At 42.7% G+C, this 14,661-nt stretch overlaps 1 protein-coding gene across 3 annotated transcripts in view; it reads right to left on the reverse strand.

Moving 5' to 3' along the window:
- CDK14 (cyclin dependent kinase 14) overlaps positions 1 to 14,661 on the reverse strand; it is a 673,238-nt gene that overhangs the window by 53,470 nt on the left and 605,107 nt on the right. Inside the window, exon 15 of one of the 3 annotated variants that reach the window (XM_018047443.1) lies at positions 330 to 412. The exons of the other annotated variants lie outside the window; for them this stretch is intronic. The gene's annotated coding sequence lies outside the window, so the exon portion shown is untranslated. Of the gene's footprint in view, positions 1 to 329; positions 413 to 14,661 lie in introns of those variants that run through there. 3 annotated transcript variants of the gene reach the window in all.

Here is a 14,661-nt window from a genome sequence, read left to right on the forward strand (position 1 = left end):
CGAAGGCTGATCCAAAAATGGCAAGTCAAACCACTAACATTTCCTCCGACGCTATTTGCTTGCTCTCCCATTCTGTCTACAGCTCTCGCATGTGTCTGCTCATGCTCCAGGAGTAGGTTGTGCCAAGAGGCTCAGCATAAATGGTTTCAAATGCACAGAATGTGATGGGAATCTCATTTGGAACCATATGGTCTTTCCCAAATGCTCCAAATGGCCACGACTCAAAGGTACAAGATTTAAAAAAATAATCCTGCCACCATTAAAAATATATGAATAAATAAACTACAGCAATGACTTCCTTTTCCCTACTGGATTCGTGGACGAGTTGCTTCTGGGCTGTGGCTGATTTTCGGTTCAGATAACTCATCTTTATTCATTTCCTTTCAGTTATGATGAGCCATATTGAGAGCAGCTGTAGGCAGGAGAAAAAAAAAAAAAAAGAATCTCCTCACTCCCTCCTTCAAATCGTCAAACATTCATTATAAAGAATCCATCTGGACTCGGTGGTGTGTGGAGCACCCAGGAAATAACAGAAACCAGGAGAAAAAAAAGACTAAACAGTTTAAGCTGAATCTAACAAAGAGATTTAAAAATTATCCAAACACGTGTTTTGAGGCAAAAATCAAACTCAGAAATGATTTAATGCAAAGTCAGGTAGATCAGGACTTGAGGAAAATTATTCTTCAAATTAAAGTCAAACCCCAAACAAAACCAAGTATCCTTTAATGCTTGATGGAAAACACCAATCAGATGCCTTGTTACTAGGCAGGTAACCAGTATGAGAGGTCTGGGGGCCAGTTCTAGTAAGAGCAACATACAGAGTGAGAAGGGAGTGAGTGAGTGCCAATAAGCCAAGCCTTAACATATAATAAGAGTGAAATGATCATGAGAAAACAACCTGCACCAAGTGGAAAGAAACAAAAGAAATAAGAAAGGATTTACATCCATGATGGAGCTTTTAAATCTGGAAAGTCCTTCCAGGTTTACAAAGCAAATGAACTGAGAATCAAAACCCAGTTATATTTCATTTTTTAACATTCTGGATGAACGATGAATATTTTTTGGACCAAGCTTGGCCTGAATTAGGAAGTAAATGCTTTTAACATTTTACTTAAAATGATTTCATCTGTTTTAATATATAAACGCAACAGAAATCTTGTTTATAGACCATTCTACTATATTTCAATGACACAAAAATGGCTTCGGTTTCAAAGGGGAAACTTGGCAAGTGATTACGGCATAAAATCTGCAGTCCTGTTTATTTTGCAGCATTTTTGTCCCTGCGTTTTTAATGGTTACATGAACCAAATGCTTAGGCAACTGCGCCGAAGATGATTATGATTGAGAAACAAAGATATCTTAGGAGGAAAGTTGGAAAGCTAACTGCTTTGCAAGATTTCCGAAAATGTAACTTACAGGGCAAAAAAGAATCCTAAGTAGTGTTTGTAAATGATCCAAAACACACAGTGACTAAAATTCTCAACGTTATAAGATACTGGAAGGAAAACTAATGAAAAGACCATCATCTTAGAACACATCAAGAATATTCCAACTTCTTTACCTTCAATTTACTAACTAGAATTAGCAAAGGTTTTTATTTCCTGTCAATCTCTGAAAGTGAAAGAAAGTGAACATTTTAATTGCTCAGTCGTGTCTGACTCTCTTTTCGACCCCATGGACTGTAGCCTGCCAGGCTCCTCTGACCATGGAATTCTCCAGGCAAGGATACTGGGGTGGGTAGGCATCCCTTCTGCAGGGGATCTTCCCGACACAGGGATGGAACCCGGGTCTCCTGCAACGCAGGTGGACTCTTCACCACTGAGCGACCAGGGCCTCCCAACCTCTGAACTCTCTGCCACTTCGGCGCCGATGAGGACCCATGCCTTGGTGACGTTTCCCCTTCTCTGGTGCCCCAAACCTGATTCTCTGTTCACTTCTGCAGTGGCGCCTCTCCATTCTCTTTGGCTGGTCTGGTCTGCCTGCCTTCTTGACCCTCCCTCTCTCCTCCTACCTCCAGGGGTCCGAGCTTTGCCCTCTCCTGGGAGCTCATTCACGTATGCTGACAGGTCGCGTCTGATCATCCCACAGCAACGTGCCCTTCTTCAGTCTGTATGCCGTTCCTCTCCCACTGGGTCAACTTCAGTGGCCAAAGCCACCTCAACTCCGAGAGACTCACTCCTCCAGGCTTAAAAACCTTGACTTTTGTTTGAAAAACCTGCTTTCTCTCCTTTGGCCGATATAGCCATCCGTCATGGAGTCCTACTGATTTGTCTCTCTCTGTAGTTTTCCTTTCAATTCAACCTAGACTCTTAGTACTTCAAACCTAAATGATCACCATAATAATACTAACAATAACTCAATAATGCCAGCTGTTATGTGCCCAGCACGGCTTTAATTGCTTCATATGAATTAGAACTCTTTACATAGAAGGAAATCAAGGCACAGAGATGAATTTCTCTGACTGAGGTCACACAGCAAGCAGAACTGGGATAGGAATCAAAGCTGTCTAGTTCTTCAGCACCAGATTAAAGTGCTTCTCACAGAATCTCTTGTCCAAGCCATGCTGCACACTACATCCACTTTATATTTTCCTGAAATAGTGTTTTCAGGAAATATGTGGCAGTAGTCCTAGCAACCTCTATGACCCGTATCTGTTGGCTGAAGATTTGAGTAAAAATTTCTGGAAATTTATCCTAGGGAAAAAGTTGGCTTAAAGCTCAACATTCAGAAAACGAAGATCATGGCATCCGGTCCCATCACTTCATGGGAAATAGATGGGGAAACAGTGGAAACAGTGTCAGACTTTATTTTGGGGGGCTCCAAAATCACTGCAGATGGTGATTGCAGCCATGAAATTAAAAGACGCTTACTCCTTGGAAGAAAAGTTATGACCAACCTAGATAGCATATTCAAAAGCAGAGACATTACTTTGCCGACTAAGGTTCATCTAGTCGAGGCTATGGTTTTCCCAGTGGTCATGTATGGATGTGAGAGTTGGACTGCGAAGAAGGCTGAGCGCCAAAGAATTGATGCTTTTGAACTGTGGTGTTGGAGAAGACTCTTGAGAGCCCCTTGGACAGCAAGGAGATCCAACCAGTCCATTCTGAAGGAGATCAGCCCTGGGATTTCTTTGGACGGAACGATGCTAAAGCTGAAACTCCAGTACTTTGGCCACCTCATGCGAAGAGTTGACTCATTGGAAAAGACTCTGATGCTGGGAGGGATTGGGGGCAGGAGGAGAAGGGGACGACAGAGGATGAGATGGCTGGATGGCATCACGGACTCGATGGATGTGAGTCTGAGTGAACTCCGGGAGTTGGTGATGGCCAGGGAGGCCTGGCGTGCTGCGCTACATGGGGTCGCAAAGAGTCAGACACGACTGAGCGACTGAACTGAAAAGATTTATTTATAAGGATCTTCAACGCAAAATGATTTATAATAGTTCAAAACTGGAACGGAATTGTGGCATATTCATATGAGGAACTATACACCATTAAGAAGTCTTCCCAGGTAGCTCATGGTAAAGAATCTGTGTGCCAGTGTAGGAGAGACAGGAGATGTGGGTCTAATGATCCCTAGGTTGGGAAGATCCTCTGGAGGAGGAAATGGCAACCCACTCCACTAATCTTGCTTGGAGAACCCCATGGACAGAGGAGCCTGGTGGGCTACAGTCCACGGGGTCACAAAGAGTCGGACACAACTGAGCATGCCCCTACCTCCCTACGCCACTAAGCATGACACTTGTGGGCTTCCCTGATGGCTCAGGGGTAAAAGAATTCATCTGCCAATGCAGAAGGCACGGGCTGGACCACCGGTTCAGGAAGATCCTGCAAAGCAACCAAGCCCACGTGCCACAGCTATTGAGGCTGTGCTTGAGAGCCCGGGAGCCGCAACTTCTGAAGCCTGAACACCTAGAGCCCGTGCTTCACCAGAGGAGCCCCCACAATGAGAAGCCCCCACACCACAACTCAAGAGTAGCCCCTGCTTGCTGTAATTAGAGCAAAGCCTGCATAGCAACAAAGACCCAACACAGCCCCAAATAATAAGTAGATAAATAAAATCATACAAATAAAGAATGATACTGCAGAAGAGTATTTGATGACATGAGAAAATGTTCAAGGCTTACCAAGTGTTGGGGAGGGGGGATCAGATTATATATTAGATAGAGCCATATGGAACATGAATTCAATTTTGTTTAAAAAAGGAAAAGACCCCCAAACTCCAAACCAAAATAAAACCTAAAATATGCTAAAATGTTAACCAAAATGGTTTCTAAGGTACTGGGACCATAAAGGATTTATTTTCATGCTTTCCCCCAAATTTTTAATGAATATATGCTATTTCATTATCAGAGCCCCCTCTTGTGATAAATGTTATTTAAAAAATAATATTCAAATCCCACCATTTCTGTAGTATCATTTCCCAGGTCAAGACAATACTTACTGTCTGTTAAGCTTTGGTTGGAAGTTTCTCTACCTACAATTAAAGCCCCTGGGTCTAGGCTTCTTTGATTCTTTAGTCCCAACCTCTGCGTCTTTCCAGGAAACCTCAGCCAAATTGATCCCTTCGGTAGGCTGTCTTATCATCAGCTACCAGCTCCGCGGTGGGTCATGGTCCAGCCAGAGCCCTGCTCCATCACTCACACCTCACTGACACATATGCATCAGTTCTTCCACTGGATTCTTAGAGTATAACTTGGATTTGTCCAGAAACATTTGGTATTTCTTTGTAGTTTTACCATGTGTGGAAAATGGCTCAACCCATGGGCCATATAGTTAGTATAAAAAGTCGTCATTAGCATATACAAGCCAGGCCAGTGCCACCAATAACGTATCCCACATTTACGTGCTGAAGCCTTATTATTTACACGCTGGTCTTAATTGCAGTTTTCTGTCTCCTCTACCACACTGTTCACACTTGAGTGACAGCACATCCCACCTCAATTAATCTGGTGTAATTATAGTTACGCTTCTTCTGCTCATTTGCCAGTTCCCTGAGTTCACTAATAACATCTACTTAAGCTTTATAGCTGTGGCACACAGCACATAGTAGCTACTCAACTAATACTTATTGAATAAATTACAGCTCAGAGGAAATGGGTGAATCTGTGCTTAAAGTTAAGTTGAGGAAAATCCTGGAAGCAAATTTCACATGACTGATGATCAGAATACAACACCAAACACCAGAAATGTTGAAAATCTCCATACGTGATACTGTTAAAGCTGAAAATATGACCTATGCCCACTTAGCTTTGCCAGATACCTAAGAGATGCATAAAAGCTAACTGGAACATGTAAGTTTTTTTTTGTTAAATTTATTTACTTTTAATTGAAGGATATTGCCATTTCCTTCTCCAGTTATAATATTTTGTTGGTTTCCACCATACATCAACATGGATCAGCCATAAGTATTGGAACGTGTAAGTCTTACCCATCATATTAATTTCTTACATGGCAAGATGGTTCCTACCTAGAGATTTGGTGATAAAATGGATCAGGGGAGAAGGAAGAGGAAAAAAGAACTTTTATCGGTTGTGAAAATTCCCAAATGGGTAACTCTCCCCTGACTATATCCTAAATTACACTTAAGTTGCTGTGTATCTACGGAAACCAAAAGATCACACCACGATTCACGAGACAGAATGCTGTATGAATAAGAGGTCTAGATGGGGAGCTATAATTTTCCTGTGGGGCTTTATAACCACACGAGGAAAGTCTGACTGGTGAATATAGCCAGTCAAGCCACTGGTTGCATTTAAGAACACTGTAATCCTAAATACCCAGGCTTGGTTTTATATAATGCATGGGTACACCTCCAACTGAGTCTGCATACTGCAAGGATTTTTCCACCTCATGTTGGCCCTAATTTCCATTTCTTTAGACTACTTCATTTCTCTCTTTGAGCTCTATGGGTCTTAACATTACATCGTAAGTGGGCAAAATGGAGTCTCTGCTTTCCATCTTAGCTATGACCGTGAGGCCATGAAATGTGGATATTCAGCTACCCGTGGGTTCCGTTATCCAGCTAGGCATGAACCTGGATCAGAGGGAGAATACACAGAGAAAGAGAAGGAAAGCATTCTTCCTCTCCATCTACGGAGTAAGGGACAAATGCACCCTTCTGGAACCAAATGGGGAACTCTAAAGGAGAAGTCATTCCAAACCAGTTTTTATTTAGACTGTGGAAGAAGTATGGCAAGCATAATTTAAAATAGAACTCCTAAGAGTTCAACCAGAGAAATAAAAATGGCATAGTTTAAAATGAGCCCCCATCAGGAACTTCCCCGGTGGTCCAGTGCTTAAGAGTACGAGCTTCCAATGCAGGGGGTTAATCGGTTCAATCCCTGGTGAGGGAATTAAGATCCCACATGTCACTAGGCATGGCCAAAATATTTAAAAAGTAGAGAAAAGATGAACCCATCATAACTCTAGAAGGAAGCTCAGGCCCAATCCCCTATTTTACAGGCAAATCACATTCCCTCAGGCTTTTCTCAGGTGAAGTTATGTTCTGCAGAAACGAGGGCATGATGAGACCCAGAGTTATCTGGCTCTGAATAACAATGGGCCACTGTGAGTAGGGCCATTCGGTACTGAGGGCATGATGTGCACCGAATGGACCCTGGGATGAGGATGCTCCTCCTGGACCTGTAACTATGGTAACAAATGAGACTCACTTTGGAACTGGGAATTTGGGTTCTGTCCCAAATTATGAGACAGCCTGAAGATCGGGGTGTGAGCAAGATGGGAGTGAGAATAACAGCGAAACAGAAGAGCAGAAGAAATGGAGCAGTCTCCACAGGGAACCCCAGTCTTCAGAACAAGCTATGCTTCCTGGGATACGTGATCCTTGGGACCTGGCAGGTATTAAATAAGGGACATTGATAATGGTATCTGAGGACAGTGATTGCAGCCATGAAATTAAAAGATACTTGCTCCTTGAAAAGAATGCTATGACAAACTTAGACAGCATATTAAAAAGCAGAGATATCACTTAGCCAACAAAGGTCCATCTAGTCAAAGCTATGGCTTTTCCAGCAGTCGCATACAGATATGAACTGGACCATAGAGAAGGCTGAGCAGCAAAGAATTGATGCTTTTGAACTGTGGTGTTGGAGAAGACTCTTGAGAGTCCCCTGGACAGCAAGGAGAGCAAATCAGTCAGTCTTAAAGGAAATCAACCCTGAATATTCCCTGGAAGGACTGGTGCTGAAGCTGAAGCTCCAATATCTTGGCTACCTGATGTGAAGAGCCAACTCTTAGAAAAGACTGGATGCTGGGAAAGACTGAAGGCAGGAGAAGGGGACGACAGAGGATGAGATGGGTGGATGGCATCACTGACTCAAAGGACATGAGTTTGAGCAAGCTCCGGGAGGTGGTAAGGACAGGGAAGCCTGGTGTCCATGGGGTTGCAAAGAGTCGGTCATGACTTAGCAACTGAACAACAAAAACAATGATATCAGTGTCCTTTCTCCATATCAACAAAATTTAAAAAATACTTTAATCATTAATGAGGCAAAAACAAAACCAAGAAATAAGAATCTTATATTTATAATAGTAAAACCTAATTTGGATTGATGGCTGGCAAGACATGTCTGAATCAAAATCTAAGGTCTAACACTGTTTAAAGAGATACAATCATATCATCTCTAAGGATGCACAGAAACTAGAGGAGGGCCAAATCTGCCAAGTAGACGTCCTCCCTAGGCTCACCTGGAACGAGCACATTAACAGTAACTTCAATGTGCTTGAAAATAGTTTTCTTAATAGGGTAAACACTGTCCTTTGCATTCTGTTCAGAACCTTTATTGCCTTCGCAAACTAGTTTTCATAGACACTGCCTTACCAAAAATTATTATGCACTATGAAAAAATGAAAGTGCAAGAGTTGGTCGCTCAGTCATGTCCAACTCTTTGCAACCCCTCCTGGACTGTAGCCCACCATGCTTCTCTGTCCTCGGAATTTTCCAGGCAAGAATACTAGAGTGGGTTGCCATTCCCTTCTCCAGAGGATCTTCCCAACTCAGGGATCAAATGTGGGTCTCCTGAACTGCAGGCAGATTCTCTACCATCTGAGCCACCAGGGAAGCCCATTATATATTATACCAAAGCTTAAATGTTTAAAAAGTTGTATAAATTTAGGAGTCCCATACATGTATGTGCAGTGTATGTACACACACACAACCAAGACAGTAGGTCTTTCTAGTTATTTTAGACCAACGTGTAAAAAAAATACCCACTAGTTGTCTGAAAAATAATATAAATATATTACACTATTTTGCTACAGAGCAGTAAAAGTAAATTGGATGGACTGACAAGATTTCACTTAACTGCTGCTGCTGCTAAGCGGCTTCAGTCGTGTCCGACTCTGTGAGACCCCATAGGCAGCAGCCCACCAGGCTCCTCTGTCCCCGGGAGTCTCCAGGCAAGAACACTGGAGTGGGGTGCCATTTCCTTCTCCAATTTCACTTAAAGAGATAGTCAATTAGCTGACAATATATTTTCACCTAAAAGGAGACTGGAAAAGGGAAATATAGCTTTAAAAATGATTTAAACACAAACTGTCCCCTTGTAAACAATCATCAATCAGGAGGCCTTACTTCCCTGGCATTAGAAGGGTTAAGCGCTCTACTAAATGCCTCTCCCCCTTCCTCCCAACCAGAGGATGCTGTAATTTTTAGGATTTATGAATTGGCCGGGCCAGTCAGCATCTTGAACACGACAGACTCTGTCTAGATCTATCTCTTACCTGCTGGGAAGAGACAATTCCCCTCACACTTGGAACCCTGAAGCCCTTTAAGCTGCCTGCTCTGTAACCACGGCAGCTGGGCCCTACACAATTCTTCATCTCCTACCACTGCGGCCTCACTAAATAAAGACCATGGTGCCTTGTTAGCCAACAACTGAGCGTGAAATCACTACATTCCAATTCCCTACTCCCCGAGTCAATCAATCTTTTTTTTCTTTTTTTGACATTATAGATCTGGATGCATTGGGTCAATGAAGAGATGGGGAAAATGGAGATGAATAAAATTAATGTTTCAGGGCAACTGGAACACACCCAAACGACGTATTTAATTTCATACCGTGAAATTTGTGTATTCATATAAGACAGTTTAGAGCTAACAAAATCAAAACACATGCTAATCTAAAGTCATCATTGTGCTCAGAACTTGTATGGGATACATAATGGGAAAGAGTGTAGCGACAGATATGCAGTCAAGAATAAGCTTTTGGTCAGGTCTAAAATTGTTAATGGATTACAGTGTGCTTGACAGGACACTGAGGCTGTAACATATGTTCTTTCTAAGGGGTGTTAACATTTTATGCATTAGCGACATGCTAAGTGAGAGGGAGCAAGGAGAGCCTGAACCACTAACTATGAGAACATGACCCCTAAGAACCATGAGAACAGTACGTGCAGCAATCAGCAGGCCTTCTCCTCACTTGGAATCCTGTGTGCGCAGGCGCCTGGGGATGGGGGGTGCAGGGAAGCTTGGCACAAGGGGAGGATAGTCAAAAGGGGAAGAACACAAAGAAATAGGCTGTAGCGTGTGTTGAATGTGGTGCTTTTTTCTTGAAGAAGCTCCCAATGCAAAGGGCATGTGCAGAAAAGGCCTTGAGAACAGGGAAGGAATGTTTTGGAATAAACCTTTCATCCCACTTAAATAATATCTCATGACTTATGTACTACTTCTCTATTGGCAGGGCTATTTATACTCAGCATCCTCTAATAGTCCTTTCACTTGCATTCACATCATGATTCTTTTTCAAGACTGCAAAATTGGGCCTTCCCTGTGGTCTAGTGGATAAGACTCTGCCTGCCAGCGCAGGGGACGTGGCTTCAGTCCCTGGTCCGGAAGCTTCATATGCCTCGGGGCAACTAAGCCCGTGTATCACAGCTACCGAGCCCACCTGCCTAGAGCCTGTGCTCCCTAACAAGAAAAGCTGCTGCCATGAGAAGCCCTCAGACTGCAGCGAGAGCAGCCCCTGTTCACCGCCACACAGAAAGCCTGCGTGCAACAGTAAGGACCAGGCGCAGCCAAAACTAGGAGAAAAGCATAAAATTAAAACAGCGCAAAACTGTTGTATGGTAAAAGTCTGAGCAGCAAAAAAATATTACTACTAAAAATGAGCCGGGACTATTGGGTCCATCCAGAGCACTTGAGAATCATTAGGCCATTAATCTAGGGCACGGTCTCCCTAACTGTGAGGGAGTTACGTGTATATATATAGTGGCTTATGTCTTTATATAAAATCTCAACAACTTTTGCTGTTAGTTTGCAGACTTCTTATAGACAGCAGCTATATCCTGTCTCCTGTAACGCCTGGCCAACAGCAAGGGCTGAACAAGCATGTGTTGACTTGGATGTACTACTTCTAAACAGGAATGAAAAATACCTGATGCTGGGAAAGACTGAAGGCAAGAGGAGAAGGGGGGAACAGAGGCCAGGATGGTTGGATGGCATCCCTGACTCAAGGGACATGAGTACGCACAAGTTCTGAGAGGTGGTGAAGGAGGGGGAAGCCTGGCGGGCTGCGGTCCACGGGGTCACAGAGAGTCAGACTCGATCTAGAGACTGAGCAACGATGACACCAGAAACAGTGTTTACAGCCCTCGTCATGCTCCTCTGGGACTCCTGGGCATCCCTGACCACAGTCCTCAAGACTCTGGGCAGACTCGTGACTGCAGTCTGTCTTCCCCACAAGACTGCAGTACCCCGAAAGATGGGCACTAAGGCTCACCTGATTTTGTAGTCTAAACATCCAGAAAAGGATTGGACTTACAGGGGGCACTCCACTTTCTACCCTAAGGGACTAAAGCTAATTATTACCTCACAAACTTCATATTTAACCAAAGATGCTGCCATCATATCTTATTAAAGGGGCTGGAAATGCAGAATTCCTGTATGAGCAAAATGTAATTATGTGCACATCATTATCTGATTTGCTAATTCTCTTTTGAAATGAATTATTTTGTATCATTCACATGTTATTTAGAATCTGGCTATGAGTTATACATGTACATATGTATATATTTATAGACAGACTGATACACAAAAAGATAAAGAAACAAAATTTTACTTGGTTCCTTTTTAACTTCTTGACTGATTTCCTTATGGTGATTTTACCATTAAACGTGATCATTTTAAGGTTAAATATAATTAACAGTGTAGATTAGAAGAATAAAGAATTATATTAAGTATTATCATACCAAATGGAGAAGGCAATGGCACCCCACTCCAGTACTCTTGCCTGGAGAATCCCATGGACGGAGGAGCCTGGTGGGCTGCAGTCCATGGGGTCGTTAAGAGTCAGACACAACTGATCTACTTCACTTTCACTTTTCACTTTCCTGCACTGGAGAAGGAAATGGCAACCCACTCCAGTGTTCTTGGCTGGAGAATCCCAGGGACGGGGGAGCCTGGTGGGCTGCCGTCTCTGGGGTTGCACAGAGTCGGACACAACTGAAGTGACTTAGCAGCAGCAGCATTATCATAACAAAAAAGAAATAATTTCAGAGTTGGTTGTTTTCCTGGATTGTTTATCCATTATCCAGATTTTTAAGGGAAAAAAAATGAGTTCAGTTTGGATCCTGAAACTCAAAGCTTCACTTCATATTTGGCAAGTCAGTAACATCTATGATAAAGTATAAGATATTTATCATTCGTGCAAACATAATCTGTTAGGGGAAAGGCAACATGTTTTATACAGAGAGAGGGCATGTCTTTCCAATCATTCTGAGTTATTTGAGAGGGTAAATAATTTGAGAGAGCACATAATTTATTTAAACTTTCAAAACCCTTTGACAAGGTTCCACATCAAAGACAGTTTATAAAAACGGAGTTAACATGGGATTGGGGAAAGTGTTTTCTCATGGAGAGAGGACTTGATTAAAGATGGGAAATGATGAGTAGAACCAACATTTTCCATCACAGAAGTATTAAAAGTAACTAGTAGCCAGCATCAGCTGGATTTTATTTTTAATATTAAAAATTATGTTGGCATGAGAGAGAGAGAGAGAGCACACTTTAAAAAAAATAAAAAGCTTTATCTGCAGAATCCATTTACCTCTTGCAGGTGATAAAATGCCTAAAGTCATGGAAAGATCTGTGTGCATGATAAGCCGGAGAGAGATGGAGAGATTTAGGTGTTGGTGGAGGTAGGGCAGTTAGGGGACCAGAAAAATGATAAGTAAAGGATGCTCTTTATACCAAACTGGCTTATCTGCACTTACCCAATATGTGCAGGTTCGATCACTATGTCTTGTAAGGTACTTGATTAGGCAAGTCCAGTGAAACTGGGAAAATAAAATATCTTAGGTATAGTTTTAGAGGGTGGAAGGAAAAAAACCTCAACATGTGTGTGAGTGTGTGTGTGTGTATGTGAGAGAGATCAAAGAAAAACAGAGACAGACAAAACACAATAGGAAAATGGAGGCTGTTAGTTTGTTCAGCTTAGAAAAACCAGAAGTTGAGAGAGGCAACTGGAAAAGTTTATAAAATCACAAAGGACACACATGTGGGTGTCTATTATACTCACTGTCTGAACAGTAAAGCCAGGTAAACCCCTTTGAAGTTTAAAAGGCTCTTTCAGGACACCTGATAGGAAGGGCTTAGATTCACCCAACAGGTGGCTCTTCAAGAGAAAGCATCTAGTGAAAAACTGAAATGGGCCTAAGGCATTTGGGACATCCAGGGAGGATAGATTTGTAACAGGTTAATAAAGGCAACCAGGAGCTTTCTGTTGTCCCCCTACCCCTTAAACTTCCCCTCCCCTACACCCCTCACAGACAGGGGCTGAAAAGTAGCCAGGCTGGTGAGCCACAGCTTCATTTCCCCTCTGTTAATGCAGAAAATGAAGCATGAATTATAAATGCTGCATTAGTCATCACTGCTGTCAACATCAGTCCCTAATGACCCACTTTGGGAGGAGGGGGAGAGGGGTAGAAGGCACCAGCCAAACAACAGTGCTATCTGAAGATGTAAACGATCTTTTTCGAAGTTAAAAAAAAAAATTTGGCCGACTTTAAAGACTGACTTTCTTATGTGCAGTGCAGCAAAGAACAGCTTGTAGGCTGCAGATCAATAAATTCCAGTTAACTTTCAAGTCATGTTGGCATGCAGCCCTGGCTGGTTTATTAACTTACATTTCAGCCCTCTAAAAAGGTACGTATAGAGAACTAAGGCACTGTATGGATTGCAGTGAGACTGCTCAATCAGAACAGGTCTTCATATTTATTGGTTATCAACATCAGTGGGAAATCTTACAACACTGAAAAGAACAGGTCACCCCTCCTTCTGTCTCACCCAGTTAGTGCTTTTCTTAGGACCCATTCCTTTTTGCTTTTAAGAGCACTTGACATATTTTTTTGTTTTTTAAGATTTTGCTGCAGACCCTTTTTAAAGTCTTCATTGAATTTGTTACAGCATTGCTTCTGCTTTTACTGTTTTAGTGTTTTGGCCTCGAGGCATGTGGGATCTGAGCTCCCAGACCAGGGATCGAACCCACACCTCCTTCATCGGAAGGTGAAGTCTACATCACTGACCGCAGGGAAGTCCCTGCAGTGCTTGCTCTCTATCTGCGCAGCAAAAACCTATGCCTTTCCCCAGGCAAGTTTCAGCAACTAGTTAAGGATGAAAAGAGTGTGAATGACAAGACTGTAACACTATCTCAATGTTCAGATTTCCATGTAGAAAAGCTTGTCTGCAGGGTTGCTCGGCTTCTGGAATCTTTGCTCTCCCAGACCAGGGATCAATCCCAGATTCCCTGCCAGGGGAAGCATAGTGTCCTAACCACGGGACCACCAGGGAACTCCTTTCTCTTTTTCCCTGCCCCCTAGTCCGCAACCCCTATCTAACTCTAAGAACAGAACCTAAAAGTCTGAGAGTAGAAATGAAAAGCTAGACATAGCTTATGTTCTCTCCTTTCGATCCTCCTCCTGTTCTTTCCTCATCTTTGATCCTTCCCTTGGCTTGCTTTCAATATACATTTTTAAAAACCCTCTAATATTTAAAGGTGGATTATCCCTTTCGTGGCCTTGCTCTAGGTATCAAGACATTCGGGAATTCCCTCTCCAAAATAGGTACCATTTTAAGAAGGACAAACTCATTTTACTGTTAGACCATGCTGAAAATCACTCTGAAAGGACAGCTGCAGTTCAAACAAAGTCTAAATGACTTCTGGATTACCTGTGTCACCTCTCCCTTGTATTGACAAAAATATGGGAAAGCTGCCTGAATCTATGAAAACTAGTCAGAGACGAAAGCTGCAGTTGAATTCTATGTACCTAATGTATTCATGGCAGAGAAGGCAATGGCACCCCACTCCAGTACTCTCGCCTGGAAAATCCCAGGGATGGCAGAGCCTGGTAGGCTGCAGTCCATGGGGTTGTGAAGAGTCAGACACGACTGAGTGACTTCACTTTCATTTTTCACTTTGGTGCATTGGAGAAGGAAATGGCAACCCACTCCAGTGTTCTTGCCTGGAGAATCCCATGGACAGAGGAGCCTGGTGGGCTATAGTCCATCCATGGGGTTGCAAAGAGTCGGACATGGCTGAAGTAACTTAGCAGGCATACACTGTTTCTAATTCTGAAATATTTATGAAAGAACATTGCCATCTAAATATGACCCAAAATGATAGCATCTTGTGTATATTTTTAA

The sequence above is a fragment of the Capra hircus genome, chromosome 4, assembly GCF_001704415.2.
Source record: "Capra hircus breed San Clemente chromosome 4, ASM170441v1, whole genome shotgun sequence".
Classification (NCBI taxonomy): Eukaryota; Metazoa; Chordata; class Mammalia; order Artiodactyla; family Bovidae; genus Capra; species Capra hircus.